The following is a 21,240-nucleotide window of genomic DNA, read 5'->3' on the forward strand; positions in this document are numbered from 1 at the left end:
TCTCTCTCTCTCACAAACACACACATACACTGTCTGTCTGTCTCTCTCACACACACACACACTGTCTCTGTCACTCTCTCGCTCTGTCTCTCACACACACTGTCTCTGTCTCTCTCTCTCTCACACACCGCCTCTGTCTCTCTTTCTCTCTCTCTCTCTCTCACACACACAGTCTGTCTCTCTCACACACACCGTCTCTGTCTCTCTTTTTCTCTCACACACACACACTGTCTGTCTCTCTCACACACACCGTCTCTGTCTCTCTTTCTCTCTCTCTCTCTCTCACACACACTGTCTCTGTCTCTCTTTCTCTCTCTCACACACACACACACACGCTGTCTCTCTCTCTCTCACACACACACACACACACACTGTCTCTCTAACACACACTGTCTCTGTCTCTCTCTCTCTCACACACACACACATTCTCTGTCGCTCTCTCGCTCTGTCTCACACACACACAGTCTCTGTCTCTCTTTCTCTCTCATACAAACAATTTCAACAGTTTTAAATGGAAGAAATATGTTTCATTGGCAAAGGAACATTACTCTGAGAAATAAAAGGATTTTTTTCTTTTCAGAAATCCAGGCCCTTCCTTTCCACATCTAATTAAAGGAAGCACAGCCTAAGCAAAACCAAGAGCTGCTAATTTCAGTTCATTTCAGTGGATGAGAGACAAGCATATGCTAAACTCCTGCGTTAAATTCAGTTGACTTTCAAGTGCTTAGCCAAGTCCCAAGTCTTATGGGGGGAGGGACAGAACAATCTGGAAAACAAAACTGGGAAGAGAGAGTAACTGACTGTGCTTGCTTTCTGTAACTGTGCCTTCCAGTGCTACACTGACCACCCTATCAAAACTGTAAACATTTGGTAAGGATCATCATTTAATTTAGACAAAAGGATGCATTCCTCAGATAAATCAGCACTTTTTTTTGGCCATCAGGCTCATAAAACCTTTTCACAACAGATTACAAGAGAACCCTTTTAGGTTTTAGGATGTTCCTTCTCTTACTAAGTAACAAAATACACCCTGTGGTGTCTCATTGACCCCACTCAGCTGTCCTTTGACCTTTTCAATTGTTGTAACCTAACTTAGGAGCCACAGAACTTGCCTCCCATATCAAAAAGGCTAATGTTGCTTCCTCCTAGCACCTGGTGAAACAAAATGCAAGGAGCAACCCCCCCCACCCCCCCCCTACTCCACCCCCACTACTTCTACTGCAGCCCAGATGTTTCCATCTAAAATCTTCTTGAAAGCTGGTGTGGTGTCTGTGTGGTAACTAAGAAGCGACAATCAGGACCTGGACGATGGCAATGACCCTCTTGTTCTCCTGGGTCTGAATGCTCTATTGGGCCTCCGGGCCCCTAAGGATACAGCAGGTCATAAAAGAGGAATAGATCTTTGGCCCCTTGGAAATACTGTGGTATTTAAGTACAGCTAGAAACAATAGGAGTCCAATGTTCCATATAAAGTAAGCCAAACCTCTTTAACTGACCCATAGCAAGGAAAGGGAGAAGAGGTCACTTCCCAGTCACCCCGCACCCTCCTCTTAGTGAAATAATATCCATTCCACAATTTCCCTTTCTGTTTCTTATACCAAATATTTCATAGATGGTTAAATATTTTACAATTCTGTCAGAGGAGTATAGAAGTATTTCATTTTCATTAATTCGATTGAAATCTGGCACACTGGACTGACTGTAATAATGTATGTGCACTTCTGAATAGAAATTTCAAGTGTCACTCCCATCACAGTCTTATCTTAGAGCTATAGTTTTTCTTCCCAAAAATTTATTTTTAAAATACTGTACTGCCGTATTATCCGCAGTTGAAAGAATATGTTTGTTTTTTAACAGGAAAATATACTATCAATTTTGAAATTCAACACCAAATTTTTATTAATTTTTAACTTCTGAATCAGTATGTTACTGCTGGAACAGAGTGGATGTGGGTGAATAAACTGAAATTTAATCCCATCACTACAGAAGCATTGCTTTTGCTAGAAGGTCTTTTAATTTGGTGGTATCGGCTCAGCCTCTTGTAAAAACCGTTCCACTTGAAAGAGCAAGTAGATTTCTGAATACTCTTGGATACAGTTGTACTATGTGCCTCAGGTGGCGGCAGTGAACCCATTGGGCCAATTATGCACAATTCTGAGGAAGACAAATTTGACCACAACCTCATAGTTGCTAGTTGCATCAAGATTAGATTACTGTGATATATGCCACATAAGGTGACTCTGAAAACAGCCTGGGAACTACAGATAATGTAGAACACTGTACCTAAAGTGTCCAGTGTGGAACTTTTTGGATTGTGTATCTTTTCCAATACAGTGACTAAAAACTAGTTTCCTGTGCTGGTTTTCACCTCTAAGTGACTTAGGAGGTATATACAGTGGGCCCTGGGTATCTGCTGGGGTTTGGTTCCGGGACCTCTGTAGATACCAAAATCCATGGTTGCTCAGGTTCCATTAAGCACAATGGCATAGCAAAATGATATCCCTTATGTAAAAAGGCCAAATTAAAATATTTTCAAACCATGGACGGTTGTATCCATGAATGAAGAATCCGTGGACATGATGGGCCAACTGTACCTGAAAGGCAGCCATATCTTGTACAGTTTTCCCTGGATATTATGCTTATCAGAAGAGATGAGTCACTATGCACCCAAAAGGCATACTGAATAGGTATATAGAAGTTATTCTCAGTTGGTCACCCAACTCTATACTCCAGTTGAAAAGTTGAAAGCTTTTTTATTTAGGAAGGAAGAATATAAATGCTTCTAATAATGAGTAAATTTTAAAGATAAAACTGTACATGCAACAGATATAGAAAATATTTATTGCTAATCTTATTATGGTACATACTTATAAATACACAAGGTTCATTTGCATTGCCATCTGTATAGAAGTCTTGAAAAATCAGATGAAAATACTTTGTCTGTCCTCTCATACTTAAAAAAAAAAAAGATCTTTACTTCAAAATTAACACAAAGACTGTTTTGCTGATTCTTTGCCGTGTTTTCTAAGTTTTGTTTCCAGAACAAATTAATCTTTGGTTCCAGTCATTAGCTGTGCCAGCAAATAAGTGATCAAGAACAGCATGTTCAATTTGTTAATCTCAAAGGTACCACAAAATGTTTGTTGTTACAAATGGAATGTTGCTTATAAGAATATAAACCATATCATTATGAGGATGGTAATTTCATAGACACACGCTAAAGTAAGTTGTCGATATTTGTGCGTAAACTGCTGAAACAGGCAATTCAGGTGAATGAACAGCTTTACATCTGAGGGCTGTCTCCATTAGGAGATGAGACAAAATATATTTCTGTTCTCACTACAGCTGAAAAGCAAGTTCGTTATGTATACTGTAATTATACAAGCTGCATTATGGACATAGAAAAATGCTACCTTCTTGTATTTCTTTCAACCTTTTTTAAATGCGTTCATGATGGACGATTGTTCCAAGTTATTCTGCCACTTGATCCAGTTTGCTGAAAGCTTTCAAGACCTGTAACATAATAAAATGGTTTAAAATAACTGAGGATCCTGAAGATCCAAAAACATGTGTCCCAATTCAAATTTAAAGCCTCTGTATTTAAAAAAAAATCACATAAGAATCTGCACTAGAAGTTTCTCTGAACTTTGTGTTTAATTACACATTGTTTGTTGCCCAACTACATGTTCAGGCTGCAATCCTGATTCCCACTTGACACAACAGAACCTACTAATGAATACACCAGCTTAAGTCTATGATACACTGTTGCTTGCATTAGCAGTCATAGACACTCTCGCATACTGGTCTGTACATAAAACAGTACATTGTTTCAGCCTAATAAACAACAATATCCTTCCCATCCAAAGAGCCACTGTAAGAGAAACTCTGTTGTTTCCTGAATATACTGTGAAATACAGAAAATGAAATACACAAACAAAACAAAGACCAGTGTTGGCAATAAATCATGTCTGAAAATTCAAGCCAATCCACACACCACCAGCTCAACATGTGGAGCACACACCACACCATTTGGGTTTCAAGTGACTACCATATGGGCATTCTTTTGTTTCAATTTGGCCTGACACAGGGACAAAGAGGAGTGGCTCCAAATGCTGCAAATCAATACTAAGAGAATATACCTGGCACATTTCCTATACAATATAATGGAAGGATTTCATTGTACACATTTGTCATCTAGCCAGGAAGTTCTTCAACTGATGAGAAAGAGGACAATAACAGTTTGACAGAGAGAGAGGCCTAATTTCACTTGTTAGCCTCAAGTAGGACCACTGAATGAACTACTGAATGCTAAGCGAGCATTTATGTAGATCCCACCAATTCAATTCATTTAACCTAACTGGATCTAGCTGCTAGATTTAAGTCAAACACCAAGCTGGATTTAAGCTTTTTAATATTTCCTTATAAATTTATCACTGTACTTAATATAGTCTACTACTAAAGTCCCTGACAAAGCTAAAATGCTATGCCCCTAGCACATTTCTCACTCAACATATTGCATAAATACACCAGAAATTAACATAAAATGTAATATTACAATGTTATGTAACACACATAATACAACATAATGTTTATATAGTATTTATGATGAAAAGATAGCCACTAACTAGCCAGAATTAACATTCACAAGAAACATTGTGTTTGTAAACAGAACATTCTTCTTTACGAAGAACAGTGAAAATTTCTGTTTAAGAAGAACAATGGAAGTGAAAAACTGGGGGAGGGGAAGGTATATTCTAAATTGTGTGAATTGTGTAGATTAAGATTGCTATGGAAAACTGAAAAATCTATAATTACCTAGTTTCATACACTATATTATGATATAGCAAACATTAAACATTTTTTTCACAGTCATCAATTATGTGGTTACTGAAAACAACTGTGGCTTTGACTTTGTTGTTCTTATGTTCCTTCAAGACATTTTTGACTTATGGTGACCTTAAGGTGAACCTATGATAGGTCTTTCTTGATAAGATTTGTTGCCTTTGACTTCTTCTGAGGCCGAGATAGTATGACTTGTCCAAGGTCATCCAGTGGATTTCCATGGCCTGGTGAGGATTTGAACCCTAGTCTCCCAGAGTCCAACACTCAGACCACTACATTACACTGGCTCTTAACCACATAGAGAAACATTTTTTTATAGACTGCAACAATGCAATGTTTCAAGCTTTACCAAAATATCTCAGTGGCAGTGGCAGCATGGGAAAGCCCAGTTTATAATGTGGCCAGACTACTGGTAGCAGGCTGTCATTTGGTTTCAACTACTAAAGTTCTGTCACTAAAAAAAAGTCATGAAATAGTAGGGGACCATGTAATTCTACTAACTCTTCCTCATAACATGTGTTCAGGTTTGAGAGATCTAGCAACATGTAAATTAAGTCTTACAGTGGGCCCTTGGTATCCAGTGGGGTTTGGTTCCAGGATCCCCCACCTGTAGATACCAAAATCCATGGAAGCCAAGTCCCATTAAATATAATAGTGTAGTAAAATGGTGTCCCTTATTTTAAAATCTGGCAAAATCAAGGTCTGCTTTTTGGAATGTATATATTTTAAATATATATTTCAAACTGTGGATGTTTGAATCCATGGATAAAGAATCCGTGGATACAGAGGGATGGCTGTTTATAGCTGCAGTCTCCAAGGATCCAACCATATTTCATTGTTGTTGTTGTTGTTGTTGTTGTGTTGTTGTTAACTGTCATCAAGTCAACTTCAACTTATGAGGATCCACGGATCTCCAAGTTACCCTGTCCTCCATCCACCTTGCTCAGGTCTTGCAAATTCAAAGCCACAGCTTCCTTAATTGAGTCTATCCATATGGAGTGCTGTCTTCCTCTTTTCCTACTGCCTTCTACCAAGCATTATTGTCTTTTCTAGTGGGTCATTTCCTTCTACAGGAACCTTTTGCCTTTCAAAGTAACTGCTGGCCCTGGAACATGACCTTGAAATAGTAGTACCACTAATCCAAACCTTACAGGTTAGGTGTGGGGATTTCTTTTCATAAACTGCATTCTTTTAAGCAATAAATTTCAGGCAATGACATCCCATTTCAAATCACGCCAATAGGACAATAGTGAGGATCTAGAATGAGAAGATGCATCATCCCTGACCACATCCTACAACTTTCAAAAATGCAGAATAGTGTAAACAGAGCAGGGAAGATTATCTATCATTATAACACAGAACCCAGTCTAGGACCAAGTCAAACCAGTCAAGCATTCTTCAGTCCCCTGATTTGTAACTCTCCTCATTCTCTGACTCCCTTTAAGCTGTATCACTTTCCACACATCAAGCTTTTAAAACAATCACTTATGGTCATTAGAGTCAAGCTACATTGCTTCTGACCCTGCAAAGACTTTAATTATGATTATTTTTAACGTCCATAATCCAATTCCAACAGCATCAGGGCTGAAATTGCTATTTTAAGGGCCACGTGCTGAACATTTCACCTGCTAGTAATGACATCTTTGTATTTTCTTCCAATTACTCTCAAAGCTAAGACCTTTTGCCCTGGGCCACAGACCTCTATTCAGGCTGCACACATTCTCTTAAGCACCCTGATCCTTTGTTGTCATTCTCAGTCTTTCATCTATTATTTACATCCATTGAAGGGGGAGCTACTCTACCATTTGGAAAGCTTTAAAGTAAAGCTTCTAATCATCTTAATTTCTTTGCCTTTTCCACTTCTGATTCCCTCCTCCCAGAGCGACACAAGAAGCAAATTGACAAAATCATTTTCCAAGCACATCGTTTCGATGCTTCCTAAAGATTGCCAAAAGTAAGAGAGCTGTCTTGTGTGTGTGGATTTGTATATAATATGTGTAAATGAATATACACTTCATTTTCTTACCAGAAGTGTTCTAGTTTCTACAGTTTTTAAAAATTCATTTTCATTTAGTAAATTAAGTCAAACACGATTGGCTGACCTAAGAAATTATAAAGGGTTTTTTTAGTGTGTTGAAACAATGGGGAGTCAGTAATTCCAAGATGTTTGCTATTTAAAGGCTGTGAGAGCTAATGAAACAGATAAAACCTTGCATTAAACAGTATGCTAGAAAATGCATTTTTAACAAAGATAACAATTGGCCAATTCCAGAAAAACATGAAGTACAGTTTGAAGTATATACATATACTTCATATACTTCAAACATACATCATATACACAAACTACTATATCAGAATGAAAAGCGATATGCTCTATCAATGTAACCCAAAAAAGTCTCCCCATGATAAAATATGAAACGTGGCAAAGCACCATTGCTACTCACTCCTGACTACTCCAGCAATGACAGAACACAAAAGAAAGAATGAGGGTTTTTTTACCATCATTTAAGATAATCAAGTCTGATGATTACATCCACTGAAGAATCTTGGGATCCAAACAGGACAGCATGCAATTCATCTTGAAGCTTTCTTTCTGTACTGACTGTTTTTCATACTGTTTCCTTGTTGTCTGCCTACTTTGAAAGCCTCCAGCCCCCTTGTCTTTCCTTATTTTCACCATTTGCTTCAACCAGCAGTTCACTTGAGACTCATCTATCTTACAATGCCTCAAGTGACAGATGCTCTTAGAAATGACCATACTGCTGAGTGAACAAAAGATAACATCACCTCTAGGAACTCAAGGGAGAAATACAACAGCAGCCTTAACACTGTGTCCTTCTGATGGATGTTAGATCGTAAAAACATTCGCAAGTGAGAAAAGAACATAGCTGTAAAGAAAATAGCCTTTTACAACAAACCAAGGAAGAAAGCAGAGCCCCAAAAACTACATACAGGAAAACAAATTAGGATTATTTTGCTGGGGAGGGGGATTGTTCATTCTTAAAAATTAACAAAATCAAGGATGATAATTCTGTTTAGGAATAATACACAGAATCAGAAAATACATTGGTCTAAAAGTGATTAATGTTGGGTTGAATCAAGACTTACACTAATTGACATTCCCATTGAACTCGATCAGACTTAAGTCTACTTTAAGCATGATCGCATCTGGTTCCAAGCTGATAACATCTGGTTTCAATCAAATTTGTATTATACTTTCCAGGTTTTTGGAACACTACAAATTATATTTGTGCTGTGTAAAAGCACTTAGGGCCTTAAAACACCGGACAATGAAAACACCACTAGGAATTCAAATATATCTTTGTTTAAGGGCATGTCATATTGGTAAAATGTAAGTCAGAAAACATACACTATAAAATAATACTATATAATAGCATAATGTTTAAATTTGTTTATGTTAATGAGTGTTAAATACAGCAACATAATTGTTCATCTGACTTCCAAAATATTTGAGTTCAATTCACATTTTAATAGAAGGTTTAATTCAATGTTTAAACTGACAATTGCAAAGTTACACCACACTCATCCAAGCATATTCGGTCTGATCTTAAAACATTTTATTTCTAAAGTAGGGCCAATTAATAAATACGATATGTAATCTGGGCAGTAAAAAAAGAAAAAATACTGATGGAGGGGAAGCAAGATGTTATGATGAGCTATAAATCAATTCAGTAACAGTAACAAAGAAAGGTCATATTAACATCTCTGGAGAAACAAATGGGCACATTTGGGAAAAGTCATTCCCCTCTAGTGGAAAGGAAAGTGCAATTTCAAAGTATCAGTTTATGTTCTGGAATAGGTATCTTTTAATTTTCTGCAACAAACTCTGATTTTGTAGAAATTAATGAATGTTTATAGGTCATAACAACAAAGGAAAATGAATTATTTGTATTGAGGATGATGATGAGAGGGACAGACTAATTAATACAACTTTTAAAATTGTATTTTTTACATGTCAAGCCTCCGTTATTCAGAATTCTGAAATCCAAAATACTCTAAAAACTAAAACTTTTTTCATGCTGGCTGGAATGGTGACACCTTTGTTTTCTACAAACTTTGTTTCATGCACAAAATTATTACTATTATTATTATTATTATTATTATTATTGTTGTTGTTGTTATTATTATTATTAATAAAATTACTTTCAGGTTATATGTATAAGGTGTATATCAAACATAAATGAACTCTGTGTTTACACTTGGGTCCCAGCTCCAAGATACCTCATTTTGTACATATGTGCAAATACAGGTATTCCAAAATCCAAAACACTTCTGATCCCAAACATTTTGGAAAAGGAACACTCAACCTGTACATATTTTTATGATTCCAACATACATTTCAGCATCATACATATTGGCTAATATCTGATCATGATGTTTGACTACACGTCCCAGGACTACAGATCACCGGTTATGCTTTGGGGCCCAAATGCCTGCTTTAGAATGAAAGCATTGATGCCAATGGCTACATTAAGATGTCATGAATGGGGGAGGAATTTTAAAGAAGATTAAATACTAATTATCCTAGAAGGATCTAAAGAAATGATAGTCACATTCTTTATCTGGTGGTGTCAGTATCTGTGTTTCATAAGAGTTTCTTCCAAAAGGTTTGCTTACATGCACAATGATTTCAGAAGCCTTTGCAGCAGAGGATGCTCCCTGATTATATAACAGGGATGAGCATAGTGCAGCACTCAGGACTCATACAGACCCCAGATCCCACTTTTCTGGCCTCTGAAGCCCCCCCCCTCTCCCAAAGACATACCTTTTTAAAGAAAAGGTGTATGTTTTGCCCCTGAAATCACACAGAAAAGCAATTAAACATGTGAAAATGAGCCAAAATATACCCATATTACCCCACCTGCAAAAGCAGCCCATAAGCCTGTACTGTTTCCAAATACCTGTATGTTTCCTATTTATTCCCTCTCAAAATGGCAATAGGATGTGATGCAATATCATTTCCTGTCACTATTTGGAGAGGACTGCCAGGGAAAATGAAGGTTTTGGGGCTTGTTCTGTGTTTGGGGGTGGATCCAGCCTTTGGGCGTTGGGGATGAACTGCCCATCGACCCTCATGAAAGTGCCCAATCATGTTTGATAAGGAGCATGACTTGACAGTTGATGGTAGGACTGGAGTTCAAGACCTTGAAAGACATCTGAAACCACCTCACATACATCTACAAATGAAAAAGGAATCTCTTTTTGGAAGCATCTGTTCCAGGTTAGGTGGTGTCTACTAAATGCATTGTACTATGCTTTTGCCTGTGCTGTCACCTGCCAATCCTCTACACTCTTTCCAAGGTCTACCTCTTTAGCACAAATATGGGTTTTTGTTTCAGAATCAGTCAGAGGACCTGATGCTGCAAGCAAGACCTTTGGGTTGACAGAACGACCGCATCAGTGCAAGTCTTAAAGAAATTAAGCAACAATTTGACCTACATTTGGTGAGAATCACTGACATTGCACACCAATCGTAACCGTCTTTACTCAAGAGTAAGTTCTATGTTAATGGGAATAATTATCCTCTTCAAGTGATGAAAATGATACTTTTCATTTTCTGGCACTGATATATGGGTAGCATAATCACTATGTATTTGTTGATTTAAATTCCATATTTCCATGTGTTGTCATTCCTCATAGGCAGAAACTCTTAGGAGTTGCTTCACAAAAGTATAGGTGGGAAGCTACAAGTATAATTCATGAGAGATCCAGATCAAGTCTACTTCTCCAGAGATAAATAAAGCAGCCAAAATAACATAGAATAATATGAGAAAATTATGTTGCAAACATAGAAAAATCCACAAAGGAGGAAACAGACCTTTGACTAATTACCCAAGGTTATTGACAGAACTTTTAAAAAGTCTTAAAATGCATGCAATCTTATGAATGTTTACTTGAAAGCAAGTTTTTTTGTGATAGTGAGCCAACATGTGATGGTGAGCCAACTAGAACACTGGGAAACCAGAATTCGAATCCCCACTTGGCAATGGAAACCCACTGGGTGACCTTGGTCAAGTCATACTCTCATTCAAAGGAAGGCAAGAGCAAACCCTATGAGCAAATCCTGCCAAGAAACTCTGTAATAGCTTCGTCTTAGAGTCACCATAAGTCAGAAATAACTTGAAGACACACAACAACAACAATAACAGTTCTTTTTTGTTCAAACAAGTCTGACTCTTATGTGAGTCTACCCAGTAGAAAAAGAAAAAAGAGTAGGAGTGATGTTTCTTTTTCACACTACAGTTCTTTCTCAGACTACAGCTCTGAAAAACCTGCTGGGTGGAGTTCTGGGAGTTGTCATCCAAAAAAGGTCCTTTTCCAAGCTCTGATTCAGTTGTGTTTCATTTTAATTTACAAGCAGCTATAAAATGAACTGCAAGCTCTCTTTACAACTATGAAAGAGAAAGAGAGGGTGAGAGAGAGAGACTGAGAAGATTTCAGGGGAGTAGAGGGCCCCTGATGTACACACAAGAAGCTTCATGCCAAACAGATGCAAAGCACAAATTATTCATTCAGAATTAGCAGAATGAGTTAGTTACTTCTTGCCCAAAATTTGGTGTGCACCATCAAAGCAGATGTCACAATTTCCAAGGTGAGGGGAACAACAAAAAATTAAAGGCCTTTTCCCAACTTCCTGTAAACCTCCTAGCCAGCATTGTGTAGTGGTTTGAGCATAGGACTGGACTCTGGAGATCAGGCTTTGAATCCATGTTCAGCCATGGAAACCCACTGGGAGACCTTGAATGAGTCACACTCTCTGAGCCCCAGAAAACTCCATGATAGGGTCACCTTAGGGGTGACATAAGTCAGAAATGACTTGAAGGTACACAACGACAACACAGTTCTGAAATGATACTAGTATTTTCATATAAGTTTGGCACACTTTCCTTTGCTTATCTAATACTGTATACATTCAGTATAAAATTAATATATACAGTTTTAATATAAAGGTTATACAATACTTATCTAATAGCTTAAACATCTTTTTCAGCATGCCTGGTAATAGTTTTACACTTAATTACTCTTTCATGACATCATATAATATTGTTATTATATCTGCTATAGTGTCTGAACATGCCTTCAGCTGAATCCATTAACACAGGGATCTTGATCTAATTCTCTCCCTAGCTGAAGAAGATACAATATGAGGGTGGTCCAAACTTGTTTCTTTTCACTACCTCCGTCTTTTTTCTAAAGAAGTTGCCAACACTGAAACATGACCTTGAAATGATGACTCCATTAAACCGTATCTTATATGGTACTTTTAAAAAGAAAAGGTCCTCATTAAATTAACTACTTTTAAACACAATAGGATCAATATGAATGCAGGGAAAAGTACACCCCCATGGCAAGTTCTTATTGCATGATTGATCAAAAACAAAACAAAAAACCCTGTAGCTTTCCAGATCACAGCTAATGCAAAAAAAAAAAAATCACCCAGGGGAAAAAATCCATCAAAATGAAAACTCTGAAAGGACTTACCCTTCACCAACCTATTTGCATTTCAAAAACTCCTTAAGTCCCTTCAGCTAAACCCCTGGGTTTAAAACACTGCAAAAATACAAGTGGGGGTAGCTGTCATTTATCTTCCTTTTGGCCTCTGGTCAAAGCTGTAAAGTCAGCCAACTTTGAAAAAGAAAAAGAAAATAAGTCTTTGTGTGACCCATTCCGTTTCAAAGAAAACTTCCAGACTTGCACCATTTGTCCCTTTAAATCTCATCTACAATTAAGGGCTAATTGTACAGCAGGGCGTTCATAAATGGCTACTGAAATCCACAGAATTATAGCTGTGAAACATTTGTGTATACGTATTAAATGACGTGGATATATGCATGTATATAGAACAGAGGCTTCCTGTGTCATTAAGCAGCATGTTCTGAAGTACAAATCAATTTAAACTTGCAGCAAACCATACAACAGCCAGGGTACAGAATGTCTTTTAAATAATTTCTGCAGTTTAAGATGTATAGACAATTGCAAGGAAAAGGGGGATTTTATAGGTCACGGGGACCTTTTTTAAGCTTGTTGTCAGGGCACTGTGACTCTATTTATACATTCTGCCCTCATTATCAGATATCAGATTTTTAGAGTGTTTTTAAGACATTAAAATGTATATAGCTCTTGCGGCTTGAGCAAAATCTCACTATATTAATTATTAATCATAATTTTCAATATTCAATATTCTCTTTAATATGAGAATGGCCATTTTCAAAAACTACAAGCTAATGCCATCCTTAAATCTAGCCTGGCAACTCAAACCTGGAACCACAGTAACCTGTATGAAAGTCTTGCTGATTTAGATGACTTTTCCTTTTAAGTAAACATGTTTCAAATCAGAGACACATGGCACGAGCTCTGTAATTAACAGAGCTTATTTCCCAGATAAATGTGCATGGGACTACAAGTCTTACTATACTGACTCATGTTCACAGGTATTAAATGCACATTTTTCCACTGGCTACAAACAGAAAACAAATTGGCAACCATGAAAAGAGAAAACTAGAGTTCTAATTTTATCCACTTTGCTCCTGGAGTGCTTTTAATGGTTATGATGTTCTATCATCTGTTCTATTATCTGCTACATTTTTGTTGGATAAACCGGCAAGCAATTATTGGAGTTATTCTCAGAACTACCCTCCAATTGGACTATTAAATTCATTTTATTTAAAAATGGCAGTACTGTACTTCAAAACCTATGCCACGTAACCCAGAAAGCCGCAGCGCAACAGCACTCCTGGTTCGGGGTGCGAGTGGGATGAGATTTAGCATAGTGTAATTGTAGAAAATAGATGATTTCCTATTTAAAACTTATAAAGCTTTATGCATATAATTGGTGAAATGTGCATACGATGTCAAATTAATTTATTAGTGCTGTGGAGTTCAGTGGATGAAAGGTAAGCTATAGACCCAAAACAGACAGCCTGGTAAAACCGCCTTGTGGGCAACATGGTAGTGTAGTATATAGGCACCGCATGTCCCCAAGACATCTTGAAGCCACCCAGCTGTTTAGATGTAGGTGGCTTCAAGATGCTCTGGTGGCGCAGCGTTTATACACCGCACACCACCTTGCAGCTGTCTCCAAGCCACTGCAGGGCATGAAAACCCAGCTTTTTGCCAGCTGAAAAAGGAGTGGATCTTTGCTGCTCCAATTTTGGCTGCCTTCAAGGTGGATTGGGGCTGTGGCCACAATCCAGTTTTGGCAGGGGCAGCTTCAAGCTGCCCCTTTGGGGCGGTCTGTTTCACCCCATAAATGTAACAAATACATTTCTTTTAGAAGTAAATTCTTAGAGCTGTTAAAGATATCTGAGTGAAGCTATCAGACTGTCAGGTTGTAAACCATCTTGAAAACTGTTCTTGAAAGCCAGTAAAGAAATTCCTCAATAGAATCAAATAAGTAAAGTGTCCTACACTATGTACCTATACATTCCTGTTTCCTATTGTGTTTACAAGTGGAAAAAGCAAAACATGCCAAGATGAAAAACATACTTTTAGCTTTCTGTATATATACAACACAAGCCAGCACGCTGTACTGTACTCTATGAATGCTAGACTAGAAGTCCAGGAGACCAGGGTCACCTGAAGTTGACTTGAAGGCACGTAACAACAGCACAAAGAATTCCTCACCTGAAACTGTGATGAAATAATCTCTCTTTACATAGAATCCCTTGAATGAGTACCGATATGTAGTCTTCTCTCTGAAACAGAACAACTGTCAGGAAGAATTCCAGAAATGGTAGTGAGATGTCGTTGCCTTACTGTCAGGAGGAAAAACTGCTGTTTTACTGTTAATTTTTCTCGTGCTCAAAAATAAACGTGTCTCTGTCCACAAAGAGTAACTATGAATTACTACAAATAAATGTTAGTACAAACATTAGAATTTGATATTAGCAGTAAAACATGGCATCACAAGGCTGTGTGAAGGAAGGTTGTGTTGTTATACAACTGAACACAACTCAACAGTGTGATGCAGGAGTTAAAAAAGCTAATGTGATCCTAGGCTACATCAACAAGTGCCCGGTCTATTCTGCTTTGGTCAGCCCTCACCCGTAGTACTGTATCCAGTACAATTCAGGAGGAATATTGACAAGCTGCTAAGAGATCTGGAAATCATGCCCTGTGAGAAGGGGCTTAGGAAACTGGGTATGTTTAGCCTAGAGAAGAGAAAGTTAAGAGTTGACATGATAGCCATGTTTAAATATTTGAAAGAAGGTTATATTGAAGACTGAGCAAGCTTGTTTTCTGCTGCTCCAGAGACCAGGACACGAGGCAGTGGTTTCAAGCTACAGGAAAACCTAAACATTAGGAGGAATTTCCTGACAGTAAGAACTGTTTGACAGTAGAATATGCTGCCTCAGAGTGTGGTGGAGTCTCCTTCTTTGGAGGTTTTTTATAACAGAGGCTGGATGGCCAACTGTCAGGAATGCTTTGAGTGTATTTACCTGCATAGCAGGGGGATGGACTGGATGGCCTTGTGGTCTCTTCCAACTCTATAATTCTATTCTTCTAATTGTTATACACATAAACTAGTCACCATACAGCATTTTCTTTCTAGTAGTTTTCAGACAACCCCAGAAGAACAATTAAATTAATTATATAATTTTATATCACAATGTAGGTATGGTTTTGGTAATCACAGCTGCATTTGGGATTTACGTATTGGGATTATAGTATAATTTTTTGCAGATATTATAAACATTGAAATTATAATCTGCTTGAAACATTGTTTATTCATACTGGTTGGTTAGTGACTAACAGTGGCTGAGGCCAATTGCGGGAACAAGAAATAATGTACTAGATGGCTGGAAAATCTTTTGCCTTCCACACTGAACAAAAACTCTCACAAATTTTATCACTGACCAGTGGCTGGGGCTTTTGGGAGTTGAAGTCCAAAGCATTTTGAAGGCCAAACATTCTCTACCACTGAAGATTAGTTCTCTGTGATCTGCTTAAATCAAAACTTTTATTTTCTTAACTTTTCAGTTTCCTAGCTTTCCAGTTTGGAAGCAAATAAAACATAACCAGCAGACTTAACTCTTCATAAAATAAAGAAGGAATGCTTTTCCAATAAATCTAAACAAAAACAAACCAGTGATATAGGGAAAGAATAGGAATATTGTATGGTGACTAGGACATTCAAAAATTATATTTAATCACAGTGAGAATATGCATACTACAATTAAAATGTCTTCCAAAAGAAAGATGTAAAAGAAAAAGAAAACACAGAGAAACAAAAGCTATCCCATGGATTCACTAATAACTAGGGTGGCAGGCAGGCCATGGTTTAAGTCCTTAATAAAAGCCCATGACAACCTGCAGTGTATAGGAGTGCAGATCACATTAGTGGGAGATACCAGATGACCAAGGAAAGTGCTGGAGGCCTGGTAAAACCAGTAAACAAAAGGCAACATTCCAGATAAATACCACTGCTAGAGTCAGCATTGTGTGATGCCTAGATCTGATAATGCAAGAACAGATTAGAAGCTAGCAACAAAAGAATAAACCTAAGAACAAAGGGGTCATTCTGACACATCAAGAAATGATCTTCATTAACCCAAAGTGCATTTACTGTGCAGTTATAAAAAAAAGCCCACCCTATTCTTAAAGACCATTTGAGGCAATGAAACTGCTGATGACCCTGAGACTTCACAAGCTACTGGATGTGACTCTTTCTTTACTGCATCTAATTTACCAGGCAAATTGCTCCCTTTCCTTCAGAAACTTTGTGACATTTTTAAGACTTTTAATGATTTTAAGATTTGTTGTTCAGCTCATCACAATTTCCTGTTGGATTTTGACACTGCAGTTTAATATGGAAATGATTCAAAATGGGGAAGAAGAATCTACAGGTTGAGTCTCCCTCATCTGAAATACTAAACTCCAAAATATTCCAAAATCTGAAATTATACACTTGGGTGGCTGAGATAGTGACATCTTTACTTTCTGATAGGTCAATGTTGTTTCAAGTACAAAATTATTTTTTAAATTGTATAAAATTATCTTTGGGATATGTGTATGCGAAACATAAATGAGTATCATGTTTAGACTTAAGTCCCCTCTTCAGGATATCTCATTATGCATATGCAGATGTTCCAAAATCCAAAAAAATCCAAAGTCCCAAATGCTTCTGATCCCAAGAATTTTGGATAAGGGAGACTCAAACTGTATTTCCATCTTATGTTTTAAAAATTATTTTAAAACAAAACAATTAGTTCCATCATATCTGTTCACAATACCAATAACTTAATGTAAACTAGATTTCTACTCATGCCACATTGGACTAGAAGTTACATCTCCCGGTGTCCTAATGAAATCAAACATTGTGTCTTAATAGGTCCCACAGATCCAAACGACATACTGTAGATGAAACTAAAAACCGGTTTCAAGCCACAGCACGCTGAGCCCATGCACTTTCAGCATTTGTACTATGACCAGATGCAGACTGCATGGCACAACTATCAACTCTATTTTTCTCCTCATCTCTTTCTTGTATCTCTTAACATCCTTCCTATTAGAGAATTTTGGACACCTTAAAAGCTTGGACAGTAATTTGTGACTTGGTTTGGCCTAATAAAAAATATAAACTCAATGCAGATTTGACATTTTTCTTTCAGTTATATCTTACGTTTTTGTTAAAAGTTTGTAATTCTCACAGTTACTAAATTACCATGGACCTTTAAAAATATTCCAGCAAGTCCTCTTTCATGTGACTATGTTGGTACATTAGCAATTACATTTAAAATGTCAAGGATGTTTACTGTATAATTCTGTGTTCTTGTTTCAGATATATTTTCTTCTTTTTCAGTACCTCCGACACATAAAATGCCTCTTTGGACTAATGAATAGGAGTACTTAACTATAACAGTGTAGTCCTCTAGATGTTTGCACAAAAATATAAGCCTCACTGAATTCAGTGAAATTTATTCCCAGCAAAGTTGATATAGGAATGCAGTCTAATGTTCCAGTTCTACTTTGCTAGAAGTAAGCCCTATTTAGATCAATGGGACTTGCTTCTAACTAGATATGCATAATATGCACAATTATTTTTTCTATTAGGAATTCACTTCAGAATCTTTTAACAGTGGGAAATTTATAAGATCTCCAACCTCTTAAGGAACTCTTCTATATTATGAAAAGATAAAGTAGTTTTCTGCCTATTTATTGGAGTGTTCTGTGTTTCATTGTTACAAAGGTATTCCACAAACTATTCCAGGCACGTATTCAAGAAACATTGCTTAATCACAATTATAATCCAGCCAGAAAGGTTGGTTATTCACAGCGTAGGATTTAATGGCCAAGTGGGGTTTCAAGTCCTGGCCTCCAGAGTTGTAGTCCAATGCTGTTGATCTTAAAAAAACTTCTTTTCTTAGAAAGTTAGTTCAAGATTTCTTAGTGTAGATAACTAAACCACACTTCAATAGTTCTTTCTTTTCTAATAAAGAGGAATATTGCAGCTCAGATCAGGTTTATATGCTATAATCCTTTGGGATTTGAGAGTTGAGGCAAATAGAGCCCACACACCTTCTTGGTCCTAAGAGGAACTGGAAAGAAGGCAGTAAAAAAAAAAGCAATAATTTTTTTTCTCCACTAGTAGCACCAGAAAAACTGCCTTTGCAATGAGAGCTACGGCACTTTAATTGCCATGTTGTTGTTGTGCGCCCTCAAGGCATGTTCAATATATGACAACCCTAAGGCAAACCTATCATGGGATTTTCTTGGCAAAATTGTTCATAAGGGTTTGCCTCTGAGGCTGCCCTGCCCAAAGTCACCCAGTAGGTTTCCATGGCCAAGTGGGGATTCAAACCCTGGTCTCCAAAGTTGTAGTCCAATGCTCAAATCACAACACTATGCTGACTCTCTTAACTGCCATAGCTTCATTATATGAAACCCTGAAATCTGTAGTTTGGGGAAAAAATCTCTGCCAGAGAAACATGCACTAGAGAATTCTAAGTAGCTCACCAAACTAAAAATCCCAGAATTCCATAGCATTGAGCCAGGGCAGTCTAGGTGGTATCACCCTGCTATATTTGCAGTAAACACTCATTGGGGGGCACGCTTTTTAAAGGTAAAACAAGATATTCAAATAGGTCTAACACTAATTTAATCTGTAGGATTTTAAAAATCTGTCTACACCCAGAAAATATATTCAATCTAGATTTTCCCCATATGTTCCGGACTGCCCCGTGTAAAGCAAATTCCGCTTATGCTCAAGCCCCATTTAAATGAATGAGGCTCGTGGATGTGGAGGTGTGGTGGCATGGTGGCGGGTGTGTGCCATGGGCATACACCCCATTGTTCCCTATGGTATGCGCTGCCCCTTCTCCCCATGCGGCTTTCAGCATATGCTGAAAGCCGCATAAAGTGCACCCACGTATGACACGGGTGCACTGTACTAGAAATATTTGAAATAGAAGTCATCCAAAGGTTAGAGATGCAAGAATCTTCTTTTCTGATGTCTGCCATTGCTGGAGTTCACCTATTGCTCAGAAGTAATTATGGCAAAAGATCCATCAGAATAAACTACAGAACTACCAAATCATGTACCAAGTACAGTTGACCCTTTCTATCCACAGGCTTGCCATCCACAGATCTGAGGATCTGTGGATGGTCCCACCCTATTCTCTTCAGTGGCAGTGCATGTACTAGGCCACGCCAATGCCGCCATGTGCACATCACACTGCCATCGAGAAGAATTAGATTTGAGGTCTAAGGGATTCTTGGAATTGCCATTCATAAAAGTGATTTTTTTCAAGCTTTGATTACAAACTAAAACTATGCTGCACAGCCAATGTGCCTCAGCCAGATATGTAAAATATTCAGAAAGTTTGAAGCCACGGGGGAAAATGTTTTTTCATGAAAACAGAGGTTTTCAGAAAAATTGACAAAAATGTGTTACTGGTATCCTTACATCCCAAAAATCATTTTATTATTTTAGGAACATACAACGTAATAGTTATGCACATAATAATTATACAACTCTGTTTGGCATAAAATTACCTTGTTTGGTATATTAAATGTACAGTTCAGTCAAAAGTTACAAACTGAATTCCATTTTAATATTTTTAATAATAGCTACAAGGTCCAATACTTCAAGGAATCTGTTTGGTTTAATTAAGAACAGGCAAACAAATAAACAAACCCTCAACATTAGTAAGATAGATAATTTTGTCTCCTCTGATCTTCCAGAGTGTCAAGCAGACATAAGGCATTCAGTGCCATTAAAAGCAGAAATAAAAAGATACCAAGACTAACAGTTATAACGATCAGATTCTGTACATTGTCATATTAAAATCTTGCTATATTATAGTTTTCAGAAATAATTATGGGGAAATAAATATACGAACACCTTGCCTTAAACATTTTATTCATCATTCTAAGAGAAGATATTACCAATAATATTACCAAATCCATCTTTAATCCCCCCCCCCTTTTCAATTTTTCCAATTTGGGGGTGGGGAGGTTTCAGAAAGAATAGAAAAAAACTGTATTGTTTCTGAATTTTTCTGTTTTATTTTTCTGGACCTTCACATCTCTAGCCCCAGTGAAACACCCCTTTATGCTATACTTGCCAGTTATTTGCCAGGAGAAAGTCAAAATCTTGCACGTCAGTTGTTTTACTAACCCTCAACTGCTTTTGCCCTTGCCTTTTCTATCTAAGTCAGCAGACAGTTGCCATGTTTCTATATTCAATCAGCTTACTGCCTCATTAGACCTGGACAGCTGGCTCAGTCTAAATGCTGACACAGTAAAGCAAAGCAACCAGTTCACACAGTAGACAGCTGCCACTTTGGAATTACTGAAAGTCTATCAGCTAGAGAAAGTCTGAGCAAATGGAGGCAGCCAAGTGCTATTCCAGATGCTTCAAACTTGATTTATGAAACGATGCTACCTCCAGAGCCAATTACTGTTGATGCTTTCCTGTGTCTACGGTGCTTTCCAACCATCTATTTATCCAGATATGACTGAACATGCTCACTTTGATACATGGATGTTTTAATTACCCTATTAAATTTTAAGGTTAAAAATAATTAAGAAACCTTTAGGTATCTTGTTCAAATGTTACTAACTACTGAAAGCAGATATAATAATAATAATAATAATAATAATAATAATAATAATAATAATAATAATAATATGTTTTATTTGTATACCGCTTTTCCTATGATCAAAGCGGTTTACAGCATATATATGCATATACAACAAAGCAAGTAACAAAAAACAAACAAACTCTGCTTCTCTCCCCTCAAGATGGAGGTCGGGGGGAGGGCTCTTCTTCTTGGCAGGCAGAGGCCTGTTGTTTCTTGCCTGCTTCTCTCCCCTCAAGATGGAGGTCGGGGGAGGGCTCTTCTTCTTGGCAGGCAGAGGCCTGTTGTTTCTTGC

General features: G+C 37.5%; 1 protein-coding gene across 8 annotated transcripts in view; it reads right to left on the minus strand.

Moving 5' to 3' along the window:
- LOC121917279 (GREB1-like protein) overlaps positions 1-21,240 on the minus strand; it is a 148,398-nt gene that overhangs the window by 120,218 nt on the left and 6,940 nt on the right. For 6 of the 8 annotated variants that reach the window (XR_006100994.1, XM_042443072.1, XM_042443076.1 and 3 more), the window contains exons 1-2: positions 14,488-14,570; positions 3,414-3,513 (exon numbers count right to left, since the gene is read on the minus strand). The gene's annotated coding sequence lies outside the window, so the exon portion shown is untranslated. Of the gene's footprint in view, positions 1-3,413; positions 3,514-7,341; positions 7,361-14,487; positions 14,571-21,240 lie in introns of those variants that run through there. The other 2 variants (XM_042443071.1, XM_042443070.1) reach the window with 2 other exon arrangements.

The sequence above is a fragment of the Sceloporus undulatus genome, unplaced genomic scaffold (assembly GCF_019175285.1).
Source record: "Sceloporus undulatus isolate JIND9_A2432 ecotype Alabama unplaced genomic scaffold, SceUnd_v1.1 scaffold_14, whole genome shotgun sequence".
NCBI classification, from domain to species: Eukaryota; Metazoa; Chordata; class Lepidosauria; order Squamata; family Phrynosomatidae; genus Sceloporus; species Sceloporus undulatus.